The sequence below is a fragment of the Bidens hawaiensis genome, unplaced genomic scaffold (assembly GCF_021521415.1).
Source record: "Bidens hawaiensis isolate Kalapana, Puna unplaced genomic scaffold, B.hawaiensis_p1.1 tig00021510_1, whole genome shotgun sequence".
NCBI lineage: Eukaryota > Viridiplantae > Streptophyta > Magnoliopsida > Asterales > Asteraceae > Bidens > Bidens hawaiensis.
Genome location: NW_027493344.1, coordinates 131,103 through 146,987, shown reverse-complemented (window position 1 = coordinate 146,987; position 15,885 = coordinate 131,103). Strand labels below are relative to the sequence as shown.

General features: G+C 37.8%; 1 pseudogene; it reads right to left on the bottom strand.

Moving 5' to 3' along the window:
* Nucleotides 1-12,325: 12,325 nt before the first annotated feature.
* Nucleotides 12,326-13,583, bottom strand: LOC143563727 (uncharacterized; annotated as a pseudogene).
* Nucleotides 13,584-15,885: the final 2,302 nt, after the last annotated feature.

The following is a 15,885-nucleotide window of genomic DNA, read 5'->3' as shown; positions in this document are numbered from 1 at the left end:
TCTCCATCCAGTGTAAACTGTTGGACGAGGTAATCCTATCCCTAAACAAAGATAGCTTGTCATCCTTCAAGTTTCCCCACCTAATCCTAGGTGTGCATTTCTTCTCTCGCTCAGTAAGAATGTTTCTGAAGCCTATACCCGCTACTAACAATCGGTGCTAAGTCACGACTGTCTCCCTAGGTATTACCTTACAGTCCTTCCACCAACACCGGTCTCCTTTCCTCATCAATATATAGTTTATTTGTGTATCACATCCCCCACTACTAAAGGTGATCAAATGTGATTCTCTTTTCTTAAAGAACGAGTTTATTATACCTAGGTCGTGGGCCACTGCAAAGTCTAGAAGATCTGTGTCGGTCTCGTTCCTATCACCAAAACCGAAACCCCCATGAACACCTTGAAAACCATTTCCATCCTTACCAATGTGCCCATTAAATCACCTCCTATACAAATCCTCTCATCCCTAGGTATGCCCCCTCAACTGTGTCTAAGCAGTCCCAAAATTCTGTTTTTTCCTGATCTCCTAGTCCTACATGTGGAGCGTAAGCGCAAACTACTGCTACTATGTCACATCCCCATCTTGAGTCTGGGCGTGTGACTCCCAGTCGGTACCATTTTTGTAATTAAATCAGAGTTAAAAATTCCCAGTTAATGCTTACAAAAAGATTACTTGTTTATCAAACCACCATTACATATTTAGGGTATGTTTGGTAAGGAGCTTTTATGAGCTTTTAGGAGCTTCAAGCTTTAAGCTTTTAAGAAAAAACTCATATTTAATAAAAAGCTTTGTTTGGTTGAAGTAGCTTAAAGCTTTTAGATTGGTAGAAAAAGCTCATTTGAATGCTAGTATTGATAGCGTTTGAGAAAAAGCTAGCTACAAGCTTTTACATTGAATTTACAAGCTTGGTAATTGAACTTATATAAACTTTTATTAATTTATATAATAGTTACACATTCAACCCTTATTCAAAACTAAATAACCCACGACTATTTTAGGAGCCATTACATTTTCACATGTTAATAATTTTTTAAACAAATTACATCATAAAAACGAACATATTATTCTCTTTAATTTGAGTATGATATTGTTATACTTCTTTAAATTTAAAAATTTAACATACTACGTGATTATCGGTTATGATCGATAACAAGTCGAGTCAGGTGAGCTCGAGTCATGTGTAAGACCAAATTAGGAGTCGAGTCAGATGGACTTGAGTCATGTGTAAGACCAAATTAGGGTCAGAATGAGTCGATACAAAAAGGGATAAAATAGTTCGATTTGTGTCGGTACGCTTTTGAGTCGAAAGGGATCAGGTCAGAACATGTTTTAGATTAGAATAGTGCATGTTCAGAAAGGGATTCATATCAATATAGGTTGGTTTAAAAAATTACCTATTTGAAATTACTGTATATTTCAGCTTGGTTTCATGATTTTCGCCATCAGTTACACGCTTACTACCTTTCCATGAATTACACGTCTACATTCAGGTTATGTATGCACTGTCATCAGGGAATCATGTACCGACACTGATTATGCGGTTAAATGTTAGGTTGTGCGCCCATTCCGCCGCACCACGCATGCACCAAGCTAGTTTTATTAAAAGCTTCTGCTACTCTACCAAACACCTAAATATATTTAAAAAGCTACTAGCTTCCATCCTTCAGCTTCCAGCTTACAGCTAACAGCCAGCAGCTAGTTTTGCCAAACATATCCTTAATGTTTTAACAAAATGATTTGATCTAGCAGATCGCCTAGTGGTCTCTTCGTCTTTTCCAAGCGTCTAATCTTCGTTACCTGTAAAACAATTTGAAAATACGTAGCAACACATGCTGTGAATAAGCTGACGCAAAATATTTTTATTTACTTATTTACCCCTCGAGACATAACTTAGGTCTCGGCCCGTCGTGGCTTAGGAACAATCAAGTTAAAACTTAAACACACTAATAAACTTAAGCTCTACTCGAAACCGCTCAGCAAACACCGCAGCGTTCGAGATTACTTAGCTACCATCAGTATAAAGTATACACATAATTACCCTCTCTCGGATAAAACTTAGGTCCGGCCCATCGTGACGGAGGCATATAACCAAGTGTGGCGCAGTGTGCCCACCGTCTAACTACAGATGTAAGGATCCAAACAAATGTACACGACAGCCTGAGGGCCATCGATTACTTTTGTTCATAATGTTTTAAATATACGTAATCTCATGTAATCAATTTACTTTGACTCGATTAAACAAGTTATAAAAGTTTGGGGCGTATTCACCTTTTGAAATATCAGTTTCACTTCACTGATCGAGTTTGTCTTTTCTTGTTATCTCGGACCTATAGTACGATTATAACCGTTTTTTATTACTAGATCAATAATCTAGCTTTAAACCTTTAGTCTATTTTTTTTTATAATCTTTACCTCGGTTATATTTTCTATTCGAACCTTTAGTTCAAAATGACTTTTCTTCTATTTAAAGATATTTAAACCTTAAGTTTAAATTATCGTTTATATTTCTAACACTACTTTTCTTCTTCTTGAAGAAACGTATATTTTATTTCTTTATTTTATTATTTAAAATCTTTTAAATAAAGATTTATATTTATATCTTTATTCTTTTTATTTATATTTTCTTTGTTTTATATTTTATTTATTTTCGAGATATTGAGTATACCCTTGACTAGGGTCAAATCTTTTAATAATATTATATTAATATTTTATTCAGGCATTACCCCTACCTAGGTTGGCTTATATATCCTAGACTCTCGGGCAGCACCTCAACGCTTTCACGTTTCTCAAGAAATCTTGATCAACAATTCCTTGCACGAAAATCGATGCACGTCGGTCGTCGATCATTGTCGGCACGCACTTCGAGGTGGGGTGTCGGCTCGTCTTGTGGTGGCACGTACTTCGAGTTAACGCCGAGACTAGGGCACGGTTTACGAGGTACGAATGTTGGTTCGATGGCATGAAAAATAAGGTTGTGAGAGAAAGTGTTTTAGAGATGGAGTAAGTTGAGTTGTGCTGAAATGTATGGGCTGATGGCCTTATTTATAGGGTTGAGAAGCCAACGCATCGCGATACGCGATGAGCCCTTGGTAGGCCATCGCGTATCGTGAATAGCCTTGTCTCATAATCACTATCTTTGCCACGCGGCTGGACACACAGTGCCATATGGGGACACGTGTCGGGCACGTGTCACTTTTTTCAGGCCTCGTCATCGCGATACGCAATGAAGAGTGGGTTTTGGGGTATCGCGTAACGCGACACCGCCCAATCTTGGACTTTGTGACATACCCTTAGAGATGCGTGATGGGTTATCTCCTGATCCATCGCATATCATGATTGGTCAGTTTGGTCCTTGAAGTTTGAATACTTGTTATTTTTTATCCGAAATTTTCATGATTTTACATCCTCCCCACATTGGAATGAATCTCGTCCACGAGATTCGCTTTCTAGAATAAGTGAGGGTACTTTTTCTTCATTTCGGAGTCTAACTACCAAGTATATTCTGGGACTCTTCGAGAGTCCCATTTTAGTTTGACCAGTTTTAAATTATGCCGCTTAAGTTTCTTTGTTTTAAAATCTTCAATTTGTAAAGGTCGTTCTATGAATTTGAGGTTTTCGTTTCGACATTTTTTAAATGCATTGATAAGGATTCGTCAGCTAGACGTTTACATAGATTAGAGACGTGGAATACATCATGTATCCGTTTCATTTCTTCGGGTAGTCGCAGTAGGTAAGCGACAGTACCGATTCGCTCGAGTACTTTGAATGGTCCAACAAAACGTGAACTTAATTTTCCTTTCTTACCGAAACGAACAACACCCTTCCTAGGAGAAACTTTTAATAAGACTCTATCGCATACATTAAAATCTAACGGATTACGACGGATATTAGCGTAAATCTTTTTTCGGTCTCGTGTTGTCTTAATTCGTTCTCGAATTTGCAACACCTTATCGGTGGTTTCTTGAACTATCTCGGGTCCAGATAATTGATTGTCTCCAATTTTAGACCACCATATCGGTGTTCTACATTTTCGGCTGTATGACGCTTCGAACGGTGCGGCTTGAATACTTGTGTGATAACTATTGTTATATGAAAATTCCATTACTGGAAGATGGTCATCTTAACTTCCACCTAAGTCAATCACATAAGCGCGAAGCATATCTTCAATCGTTTGAATTTTTCTTTCACTTTGCCCATCGGTTTGAGGATGATAGGCGGTGCTAAGATTTAGTTGGGTTCCTAACGCTTGTTGGAAACTTTTCAAGAAGTGAGACGTAAAGCGACTGTCTCGATTAGATATGATAGACAAAGGTACTCCATGCAATGCAACGATGTTGTTTACATAGATTCGTACTAATCTATCCATGGAATATGTATCGTTGATAGGTATAAAATGTGCGGATTTTGTTAACCTATTAACTATAACCCGGATCGCATTATGCTGACGAGTGATTTTCGGGAGTCTCGTGATGAAGTCCACGGTTATCATTTCCCACTTTCAAACGGGGAGTTCGGGTTGCTGATGAAATCCCAAGGGCTTCTGATGTTCATCCTTGACTTTCAAACACATCAAACATTTTGTAACATGCAAAGCGATGTCCTTTTTCATTCCATTCCACCAGTAGTTTGGCTTATGGTTTTGATACATTTGGTCACTACCAGGGTGCATCATGTATTTGTACTTGTGAGCTTCACTCATGATCTTTTCTTGTAATTCTCCAATGACTGTTACCCAGATCTTGTTTCCAAGTCTAAGAATACCGTCGTTGCCACTAACTAACGATTCAATGGTGTCGTTACGTTTTTCGTCAGAGATCTTGTTTTCTTTGATGGCTTGGTGTTGGGCTTATTTGATTTGCTCGACTAGATCTACTTGTAGTTCTGGTCGTAGTGCTCGAACTCTTTTAGGTTTCTCATGTTCTTTACGACTTAAGGCTTCGTCCACAACGTTGGCTTTACCTTCGTGATAAACGATTTCATAGTCATAATCGTTTAATGTTTCCATTCATCTTCATTGTCTCATGTTGAGATCATTTTGTTCAAATATGTGTTTCAAACTTTTGTGATTGGTGTACACAATGAATTTGACTCCATAGAGATAGCGCCTCCATAACTTTAAGGCAAAGATTATGGCGCCTAACTCTAGATCGTGAGTTGTGTAGTTTTTCTCGTGTACTTTGAGTTGACGAGAGGCCTAAGTGATTACTTTATTTTGTTGCATTAGTACGCATCCCAAACAGGAATAGGATGCGTCACTAAAGACAACAAAATCCTCAGTACCTTCTAGCAATGCTAGTATAGGTGAATTGGTGAGTTTTTGTTTAAGCATATCGAAAGCCTCTTGTTGTTTGGTTCCCCATTCGTATTTGATATTCTTACGGGTTAATGAGGTTATAGGAACGAAAATTCGGGATTAATTTTCAATGAATGTATGATAGTAGCCGGCCAAACCTAAGAAGCTTCGGATCTCGGTTGGCGATTTTGGAATCTCCCACTTTGAGATGGCTTCAATCTTTGCGGGATCTACTTGAATTCCACTTATGTTTATGATGTGACCAAGAAATTGTACTTCGTGAAACCAAAATTCACATTTCAAGAATTTGGCGTACAATTTCTCGTTTCTAACTAATTCAAGCAGGATTCTGAGATGCGTTTCATGATCTTGCCTTGATTTACGTATGTCATCAATGAACACGATAACAAATTTATCTAAGGTTTACAAATACAGTTCATCATATCCATGAACACGGCTGGGGCATTAGTGAGACCAAACGGCATGACCGTGAACTCAGAATGTCCATACCTTGTTTGGAATGCAGTTTTCAGGATATCTTCGGATTGGACTTTCAATTGGTGATAACAAGAACATAAATCTATTTTAGAGAAGTAACTTGCTCCTTACAGTTGGTCGAACAGGAAGTCAATTCGGGGTAGAGGGTATCGGTTCTTGATAATTACATTGTTGTTTAGGGCTCGGTAGTCGATACACATTCGCATGGATCCATCCTTCTTCTTTACAAAGAGAATCGGTGCTCCGTATGGTGATGAACTCGGACGGATGAATCCTTTATAGAGCAGTTCGTCAAATTGTTTCTTCATTTCCTTCATTTTGTTGGAGCCAAACGATATGGGGCTTTGGCTATTGTTGCGGTTCCAGGCATGAGATTTATTCTAAACTTGACTTCTCGATGGGGAGGAATTCCTGGCAACTCGTCGGGAAATATATCAGAAAATTCGGAGACAATAGGCACGTCTTTATCTCCTTTGGTTTATATTCTTCAGTGATGTAAGCCATGAATGCTAAGCATACTTGATTTAAATATTTATTAGTCCTAATCATGGAGATTGTTCTAACTTGTCCTGCATCTTTGTCCCCTTCAATTCGAATGGTTCGTTTATCGGGGGACTCGAAGTTCTACGGTTTTGCTATTGCATATGATACGAGCATAATTATTGGATAACCAGTCCATACCAAGTACTATATCACAACCAGCAAGAGTCATGGGTAACATCTGGATAGGTAAGACATAACCAGCTAACAAGATTTTTCCGTTTTTTAAGGCTTCGTAGATTTTAGCGATTTCGCCACTAGCGGTCTGGACACTTAAAGTTTTATTTAATTTATTTAGAGGTTTGTTTAATAAACAACATTAGTTATAATCTATAAAACTTAAATTGGCACCTGAATCAAATAAAATTCTAGCATACGTGTCGTTAACTAAGAACGTACCGCTGATAGTTTCCTGCATGTCGGCCACTTTCTTTGTGTCTAAGACGAATACTCTTGCATTTCCCTTCTTCGGTTCATTCTTTTGACCACTTACACCTGCTCCTCCAGCAACGGGTTTGTTCTTGGGGAACTCCAAGATGAGGTGTCCCATTCCCTTGCAGTTATATCAAGTCATCGTCTTTTTCCAACAGTCGACCGTTGCGTGACCGGGTTTGTGACACGAGTCACAGATAGTTGCAGACGGAGCAAAGTGGCATCGGATTTTGTGATACTTAGATATTTTTCATTGAATGTAGTTGGAATTGGATCCAGCTTTTTTTTTTTTTTTTTTGCTTTACACCCTTTCCCTAGAATCGGGCGCTTCCACCCTTCTTGTGGTCATTTTATGGCACCACCTTCTTATCTTCCTCTTTGTTACGAATTAACCCGTTCATCAAGTAACCAGCCAATTCCATGGCGGAATCAACGGTCTGGGGTAAGTGAGACCTTACCATGTCGCGAATTTCTCGCAGAAGCCCCCATATATATCGAGTTACTTTGCTGGATTCTGGCATTACCAGCTAGGGTACGAGTCTACTGTACTCGTGGAATTTAGTGTTTTATTTACGAAGATTAGTTTCAATCACCCTGTGATTAAGGAGCTTAGATTGGATTTGGTCGGTTTCATGCATTGGGAAAACTTTTGCCAGCACTGTATTTTTGAATTCTTCCCATCCGAGTTGGTATAATACTTCTCTTCCCTTGCTCTTTATTAGAGTCTTCCACCACTCCAAAGCTTCTCCTTTGAACATTTATGTCGTATATTGGATCTTTTCTTGCTCGGCGCACTTGCTAATTGTCATTATCGATTCCATTTCCTCCAGCCACCTTAGTGTTGCAATGGCGCCCTTGTCGCCATAGAATTCCTTAGGAAAGAAATTCTTGAAGTCTTTGAATGAACAGCTCTCGATTTTTAACTTCTTAAATTTGCAATTAAAAACGCCACTAGCATTTGATTCTTGCACGCTCTCCTCATGATGAGACAGTTTAGGGCATGACTTGGATTTTATGGATTTTTGAGAACGATCGCTGTGATGAGTTTGCCTAGATTCGGTTCTAAGATGTGATTAACCTCTCACGGATTTAGTTAACATTTATTGTATTTGTTTCATATATTGGTCCGGTAGTCATTGAGCTTGTTCATTTTGAGCACGGTCGCCTTCTTCTTTTGGAAAAGCTTTCGTGTTTTGAGATCCTTGGTTCGACATTCTGAAATAATTGTATTCTTTTCTTAAAACACACATTTTATATATATATATATATATATATATATATATATATATATATATATATATAATTACATATAACACACAACTTATATATATACATATCATTATTTTATATATATATACACACATATCCATATTCTACTAGAATGATCAACGTTATTATTTTTCACACATTATTATTATAATTTAAACTACATATACATTTTCTTGACAGCACGGTAGGAGTTCCTAGTCTTTCATAAACTTCTTGACCATCTTTTTCATCTTGTTGCATTTATGGAGAAGTTTATCTCCCATCTTGTTCTTCTTACTTCCTTCTACAACAACCTTCTTCCTTAATTCGTCAGTCTCGTGCAGTGCTCGATCGAGATGTTCCTATTGGGATTGCGGCATGATGGTTGGGTATACATATTGTAGCGGAGGGTCACAGTAACCCATTATCACGATGTCATAATGATTCTTTGGATCGGCGATGAGGTTGCTTCAAATGGATGGTTAAAGAAAGCTTCAAATGCCGCTTTTTGTTGACGGATCTCGTTTGCTTGCTCCAAGATTGAAGGGATCTTACTTTGAAAGGGTGGGAAATCCGGTGGAAACCTGATCTTGGTTCCTTCAATGTATTGCACATAAGGGTCTTCAGGATCTTAGCATGGAGACATGTGGAAAAATGGATGTTGGCATCCCTCATCAGGCGGACAATCACATTTTGAGTTGAACGAAGGTTCTTCTCTTGGTGTACTTATTTCTTCAGAGATTTCCTCATCTGGATCTTCCTCTTCTTCCATGGCCTTTGCAGTATTAATCACCATAGGTTCCAGATGATATCTTTCATACGGTTGAATGACTCTCATCTTTGGTCTTTGAGAAGGTCAACTGTAGGAGTTGGCGTGAGAATCGGTGGGGTTATGAGCAGATGTTACAGTATGCCATCTTCTTTGATCGGAATGGCATTGCATCCAATCGGAAGAGTCGGACTCGGGTTCAATTTTGATTTGTTTGTTGGCTAGCAATTCATTGAACGGGTGGTATGTCGGGATATTGGATGGGTGATACATCAGAATGTCACATGGGTGATACTCCGGGATGTATGATGGGTGATACGTCGGGATGTTTGGGGGATGGTATTCTTGCATCGGAGGATTGTTTGGTATGTTTATTGGCAGTTGTTCAGTGCCGGGAAAATATACCAGTGTGGGTCGATGAATCGGATGGTCTTGATTAAAGAAATATTCATAGTAGTCCTCGCTCCTGTTATCTTCCAAAATTATTGGTACAGGACATCCAACTTTCCTTGCTTCGCGCATAAAGCCTTGTGTCACTTTCTTGAATGACATCTATGGGTGGTTTAGATTGAAGAGGGATAGAAAGGGTTACCAGCCTATCTTATCCCTAATTATTTAAAACAAATAATAATAGTTAATCACTTGGATCGAAGCTTAGGTATTATTAGTTAATACCCAATTCGCTAAGATATATGGCTCTGATACCAACCTGTCACACCCCCCGTCTTAAGGCTGGACGTGTGACTCGCAGTTGGTATCGTTTTTGTAATTAAATCAGAGTTACAGTTAATGCGGAAATATATTAGCGTGGATTTAAATATTAATATTTACATATTGTCAAAACACGGGATTTAAAAATTCCCGGTTAATGTTTACAAAAAGATTACTTGTTTATTAAACCACCATTTACATATTTAATGTTTTAACAAAATGATTTGAGCCATTAGATCGCCTAGTGGTCACTTCGTCATTTCCAAGTGTCTAATCTTTGTTACCTGTAAAACAGTTTGAAAATACGTCAGCAACACATGCTGGTAAATAAGCTGATGCAAATATTTTTATTTACTTAATTACCCCTCGGGACATAACTTAGTTCTCGGCCCATCGTGGCTTAGGAAAAATCAAGTTAAAACTTAAACACAATTATAAACTAAAGTTCTACTCGAAACCGCTGAGCAAACACCGCAACGTTCGAGATTACTTAACTACCATCAGTATACACATGATTACCCTATCTCGGACATAACTTAGGTCCGACCCATCGTGGCGGAGGCATATAAACAGGTGTGGTGCGGTGTGCCCACCGTCTAACCACATATGTAGGGATCCAAAAAAAACGTACACGACAACCTGAGGACCAGCGATTACTTTTATTCATAATATTTTAGAGATGCGTAATTTCATGTAAACAAATTACTTTGACTCAATTAAACAAGTTATAAAAGTTTTGGCGTATTCACCTTTTGAAGATCTGTTTTACTTCACTGATTAAGTTTGTCTTTTCTTGTTATATCGGACCTATAGTACGACTATAACCATTTGTTATTACTTGATCAATAATCTAGTTCTAGACCTTTAGTCTATTTGTGTACAATATTTACCTCAATTATATTTTCTATTCGAATCTTTAGTTCAAAATGACTTTTCTTTTATTTAAAGATATTTAATCTTTTAGTTTAAACTATCATTTATATTTTTAACACTGCGTTTTTTTTCTTCTTGAAGAAACGTATACTTTATTTCTTTATTTTATTATTTAACATCTTTTAAATAAAGATTTATATTTATATCTTTATTCTTTTTATTTATATTTTCTTTGTTTTATATTTTATTTATTTTCGAGGTGTTGAGTATATCCTCGACTAGGGTTAAAGCTTTTAATAATATTATATTAATATATTATTCAGGCATTACACATATCTTGGTTGGCTTATATTTTCTAGACTCTCGGGCAGCACCTCAACACTTTCACGTTTCTCGAGAAATCTTGGCAAACAGTTCCTTGCACCCAAACTGATGCACGCCGGTCATCGATCTTCGTCGGCACGCACTTTGAAGTGGGGTGTCGGCTCGTCTCATGGTGGCACGTACTTCGAGGTATCATCGGTACTTGGGCACGGTTTATGAGGTACGAACGGCGGGTCAGTTGCACGCAAAACGAGGTAGTGAGAGAATGTGTTTTAGAGAGGGAGTAAGTTGAGGTGTGTTGAAATGAAATAATGAATGGGCTGATGGCCCTATTTATAGGACTGATAAGCCAACGCATCGCGATACGCGATGATCCGTTGGTAGTCCATCGCGTATCGCGACTAGCCTTGTCGCGTAAACACTAGCTTTGCACGTGTGCCATGTGGCTGGACACGCAGTGCCACGTGGGGACACGTGGCGGGGCACGTGTCACTGCTTGCAGGCCTCGTCATCGCGATACGCGATGACGAGTGGGTTTTAGGGTTTCGCGTAATGCGACACCGCCCAATCTGGGGCTTTGTGACATACCCTTAGCGATACGGGATGGGTTATCTCCTGATCCGTCGCGTATCGCGATTAGTCAGGGAATCATAATTTAAAATTTTGGTCCTTAAACTTTGAATATTGATTATTTTATATCCGAAATTTTCATGATATTACATACTACTTCCTCCCCCAACACTAATCTTCACCATAATCCTATCATTGTGCCTTATCACCTCTACCACACTAGTGTCTAGTTCCTTTTCCACTAGAAACCCCACCCCATTCTTAGCCCATATATTTACCATCCATGAACCATCTTCCATCTGATGAGATGTAAGCCTTGGTGATAACCAGATTCAAATCAGTAAGAACTTGGACGACTTCAAGTAGTATATCGGGCTTATTAACACTCTCAAACTGATATTCAAAACAATAACCAAACCACATTATTAGAGCATTTTGAATGGATTCTCCATCTTCATCTTTAAAATTTAACCAAAAACCACAATTTCTTAAATTATCCATCATTTTCTAAAAACCTCTCCCAACCCATTCTCCATTTCTATCTTTATATTCTTTTTTTTTTATTTCTTTCTCCTTCTTCCGTTTTTAATCTTAACTAATAACTATTTTTTCTTATTATCATTTTCATTTTAAATTTATTTCTAGTATATTTTTATAGAAGTTTGACCATCTAATTATTATGTTCGGGTTAACCGGAATCGCTTATTTAGGCCGAGTTAACCTAACACCTGAAATTCAATTCGTTTTGAATGCTTTTGGTTTGTATATGGATGCTTGTATGTGATATTCAATTTAGACGTCACATGAATATTTAATTGAATGCACTGTAAATTACCCATAAATCGCAATGTTAGCAAGCTTATATGTTGTAGATACATAACAAAGGAAAATAGCATGAAGCATGAGACTTACAAGATCCAAAACGTAAGTTCATATGAGATAAAACACATTATGAAAATTAGTATGCCACGTCAAATAACTAGCTAACAACATAATTATATCAATACTCTAACTAGCTAATTACTTGCCAAAAGCCAAAACATGGTCATAAAATATAAGGTGGCCTCGTTTATTCTTGAGAATAGAGTAGCCATTGATGTTCAATTTGATCTTCTCGAAGTTGATGATGTGTTGATCTATCTCTAATATGAAGATGACGCTCAATGAAGTCCATAAACTCAGTTGTGTGATTGCGCGACAATTCGGGGAGATCATCAAGTTGAACATACTCGAAGTTAAGATTATCATCATCATCGTGCTCATCTTCAATGATCATATTATGTTAAATAACACATACTTTCATTATAGTTGTTAGTTCACTCACTTTGAACATCCGGGACGGTCCCCAATTATTGCAAATATTTATTTAAGTACACCAAATGCTCGCTCGACATCTTTTCTTGCCGATTCTTGTGCTTTTGAAAAATATATATTCTTATTCCCTCTTGGTGATGGAATTTTCTTCCCAAAAGTGCGTCATTTAGGATAAATACCATCCGCAAGGTAATATCCCATTGTATAATTGTGACCCGTGACTGTGTAATTGACTGGAGGAGCACGTCCTTGCGCAAGTTTCGAGAAAATAAATGACCTCTCTAACACACTAATGTCGTTATATGAACCGGGCATACCAAAAAAATGCATGACATATCCAGAGATCATATTAAGCAACCGCCTCTAAAATAATAGTAGGTTCACGAATATGGCCAGAGTACATACATTTCCAGGCCGAGGGACAATTTTTCCACTTCCAATGCATGCAGTCGATACTTCCGATCATTCTGGGGAATCCTCGTTGTTCACCAATAGCCAGTAATCGACTAATATCGTCGGGGGTTGGTGACCGCAGTAATTCAGTTGAAAAAACACTTACTACTATTTCACAAAATTTTTTAGGCTCTCCATTGCGGTGCTTTCACCAATGCGTATGTATTCATCCATAAATATCCGGTAACCCCGTACGCCATCATTCTTAATGCTGAAGTTATCTTTTGCATAGCAAAGAACCCAAGTCTTCCAGCATTGTCTCTTTTTTGGACGAAGTACGGCTCGTTAGACTCAACCTCATTTACAATACGGAGAAATAGAGGGCGTCTCATACGAAATCTCCTTCGAAATAGATTTGAGGGATATATTGGATCTTCTGCAAAATAATCAACAAATAGACGCTCGTGACCTTGAATGCGATCACGTTGAATAAACTTACAACCTTGGCGATTACCATGATAACTTGATGACTGTCCATCGATATCCTCATTAAGTTCAACATCGTTCTCATCCTCAGAGGACAAGTATGTCAACAATTTGCGAAAGAATGTAGGAGCCATGTGATGAAAATACTATGCTGCAAATAAAGTTAAGTATGTTAACATATCAAATACCAGTAGACTAGTTTGTGTGAACTGCTGAGACAAATTTACTAGTACACATTCACAGTCAATATATGTAAAGAATGAAAAAACATGTTTCAAATGTAAACTAAATGGACCTATATGCACTTATAAAGACACATGCTTGCAACCCTTTTAATCAAATCTTTGATTATGAAGATATATTACTTCGAAAAAAAATAATGGATAAGAATCCATTTGACATATAAGCCAACCGGGTGACTTTTTTTGTTAATATGGTTAATGGTCATTCTACAAAGTGTGAATATAATCTCTTAATCACATCTTCCTATCTAACAATGTTAAAAAGATAATGGATAAGTATCCATTTAACATAAATCCAAAACAATAAACATATGTTGTTCATCTTGCTGCTGTTAAACCACCGGAAGATAGCGTGTGGCGGACCAAGACTAAAGGTGTAGAGGTTAGCCGACCCTATGAAATTTTGACACTGATCTCTGCTTGTATCAACATCAACAAAAATGTGTCAAGCATTTCATCATACACCTGGCGTGCATGCTAGCTCATACCAGAACAAAACAGAGACATGTAGTCATCCTAAGACTAACAAAAGGAAAAAACCCAAGACAAACCCTGGACATTTCCTAGAACAATTGCAATGCAACACAACAAAATATCAAAATGAACATACCACTAAACTATCGGCAAAGGAAAGGGATACACTTAAAAATGACAAAAAAGCAAAGCACAAAACCTACAATATAGTGTACAACAGTAAATGCAAATAGTTAGACGAAATTGTTATATTATAAATTAGCCCAACATCCAAAATCCCAATTCACAAACCTGCATCTTTAATTTTTGTTGTGCACTTCTATTAAAACAATAATTTTGCATAATCAATTTTGAGTAATTTCGTCACAAAACCCTAGAAGTTGCATAATAGGGCCTGCATCGAATTTTACCAAAGGAGAATCGAGCTGGGAACATACAAACCAACAATATGAATGAATTACAAAAGATATATAGATTTGAAGATGAATTACCATAGAATGGAGAAAGAATATCTGAGAAGATCACGAGTGAAAGTGAAGGCTTTTTTTTCTCTTGGTTAATAATACCCAATTTGATTAACTCGGGGATTGAGAGGAAGGAATGAGTGCTAGAAGAAGATAGGCAGGAGAATGAGGGAGGGAGTTGGAAATGGAGTTCTTTGACATTGCTCTAAATTTGGAGATTTACTGTAGCATTTTGTTAAAATTTGGAGATTGAGTTTGGAGATGAGGAATGGATTGGAGCCATTTTTAAGATGTTTTCTCTAAATTTTAGAAATGAAGATAGGAATAGAGAACCGATTAGGAATGCTCTTATATATATTAATTTACAAGTTTCTCTATACACACTAAATCACTGGTTGTTTGGATTTACGTTTTAAATGTTTCTATGTCTTGCATTGTTTATTATACATTTTGTTTGGTTTTTGGCTCTGACGTGTGGAACTCGGGAAGGGAACAGAGCGTACACCTGTTCTCTCCTTTTAGTTTTTCACCGTTGCTTTTTCTTAAAAACATTACTGTGTGTGTGTGTGTGTGTCAATTGATATTCCACAGCCGTTCTCTCTCCTCTCTAACCGGTTTCACCTCCACCACCGCGGCCGCTCTCTCTCTTTTCTATCGTTTCCAATAAACCCCTAACTGTCGCCTCCCACCAAGGTCACCATCGGGTTTAGCACTACTTTATTTAGGGTTTTGTTGTGTTATACCCTTGGTTCGGTGGCCTTTTGGTGTGCACGTACAATTCGGAGAGGATGAATATGGAAACGCATGGTCGTCTGCTGACGGCGGTTGTCCGGTGGCCGGTTCTATGGCGGTATTTTCGATGTTTCGCGGGGAGGTGGTTGACCAAAGTTGTTGTCAGGTTCTGCTTCCAAACCCTAGGTAGTAGTGGCGGTTTATCACTCTGCTTTTCGATGCTTGTTTGTAATTGTTAGGCTTATGGTTTAAACGGTTCTGTGTATTGCATTGTATGTTGAGTATATTTACGGAAACATTGTGTTCTCTGATTGTGGCATGGCAAGATTTAGGGCATGTTTGGGATTGATTTTGAAACCACCTTATTGGCTTTTTCAAAAAGCCAATAAGTTAAATGGTGTTTGGCAATCACAAAAAAAACTTTTTATTTTAGCTTTTTGAAAGGGTTAAAAAGCAGTTTTCCAAAAGCCCCAAATCCTGGCTTTTCAAAATGACTTTTAAAAAGCCATAAGCACTTTTCAAAC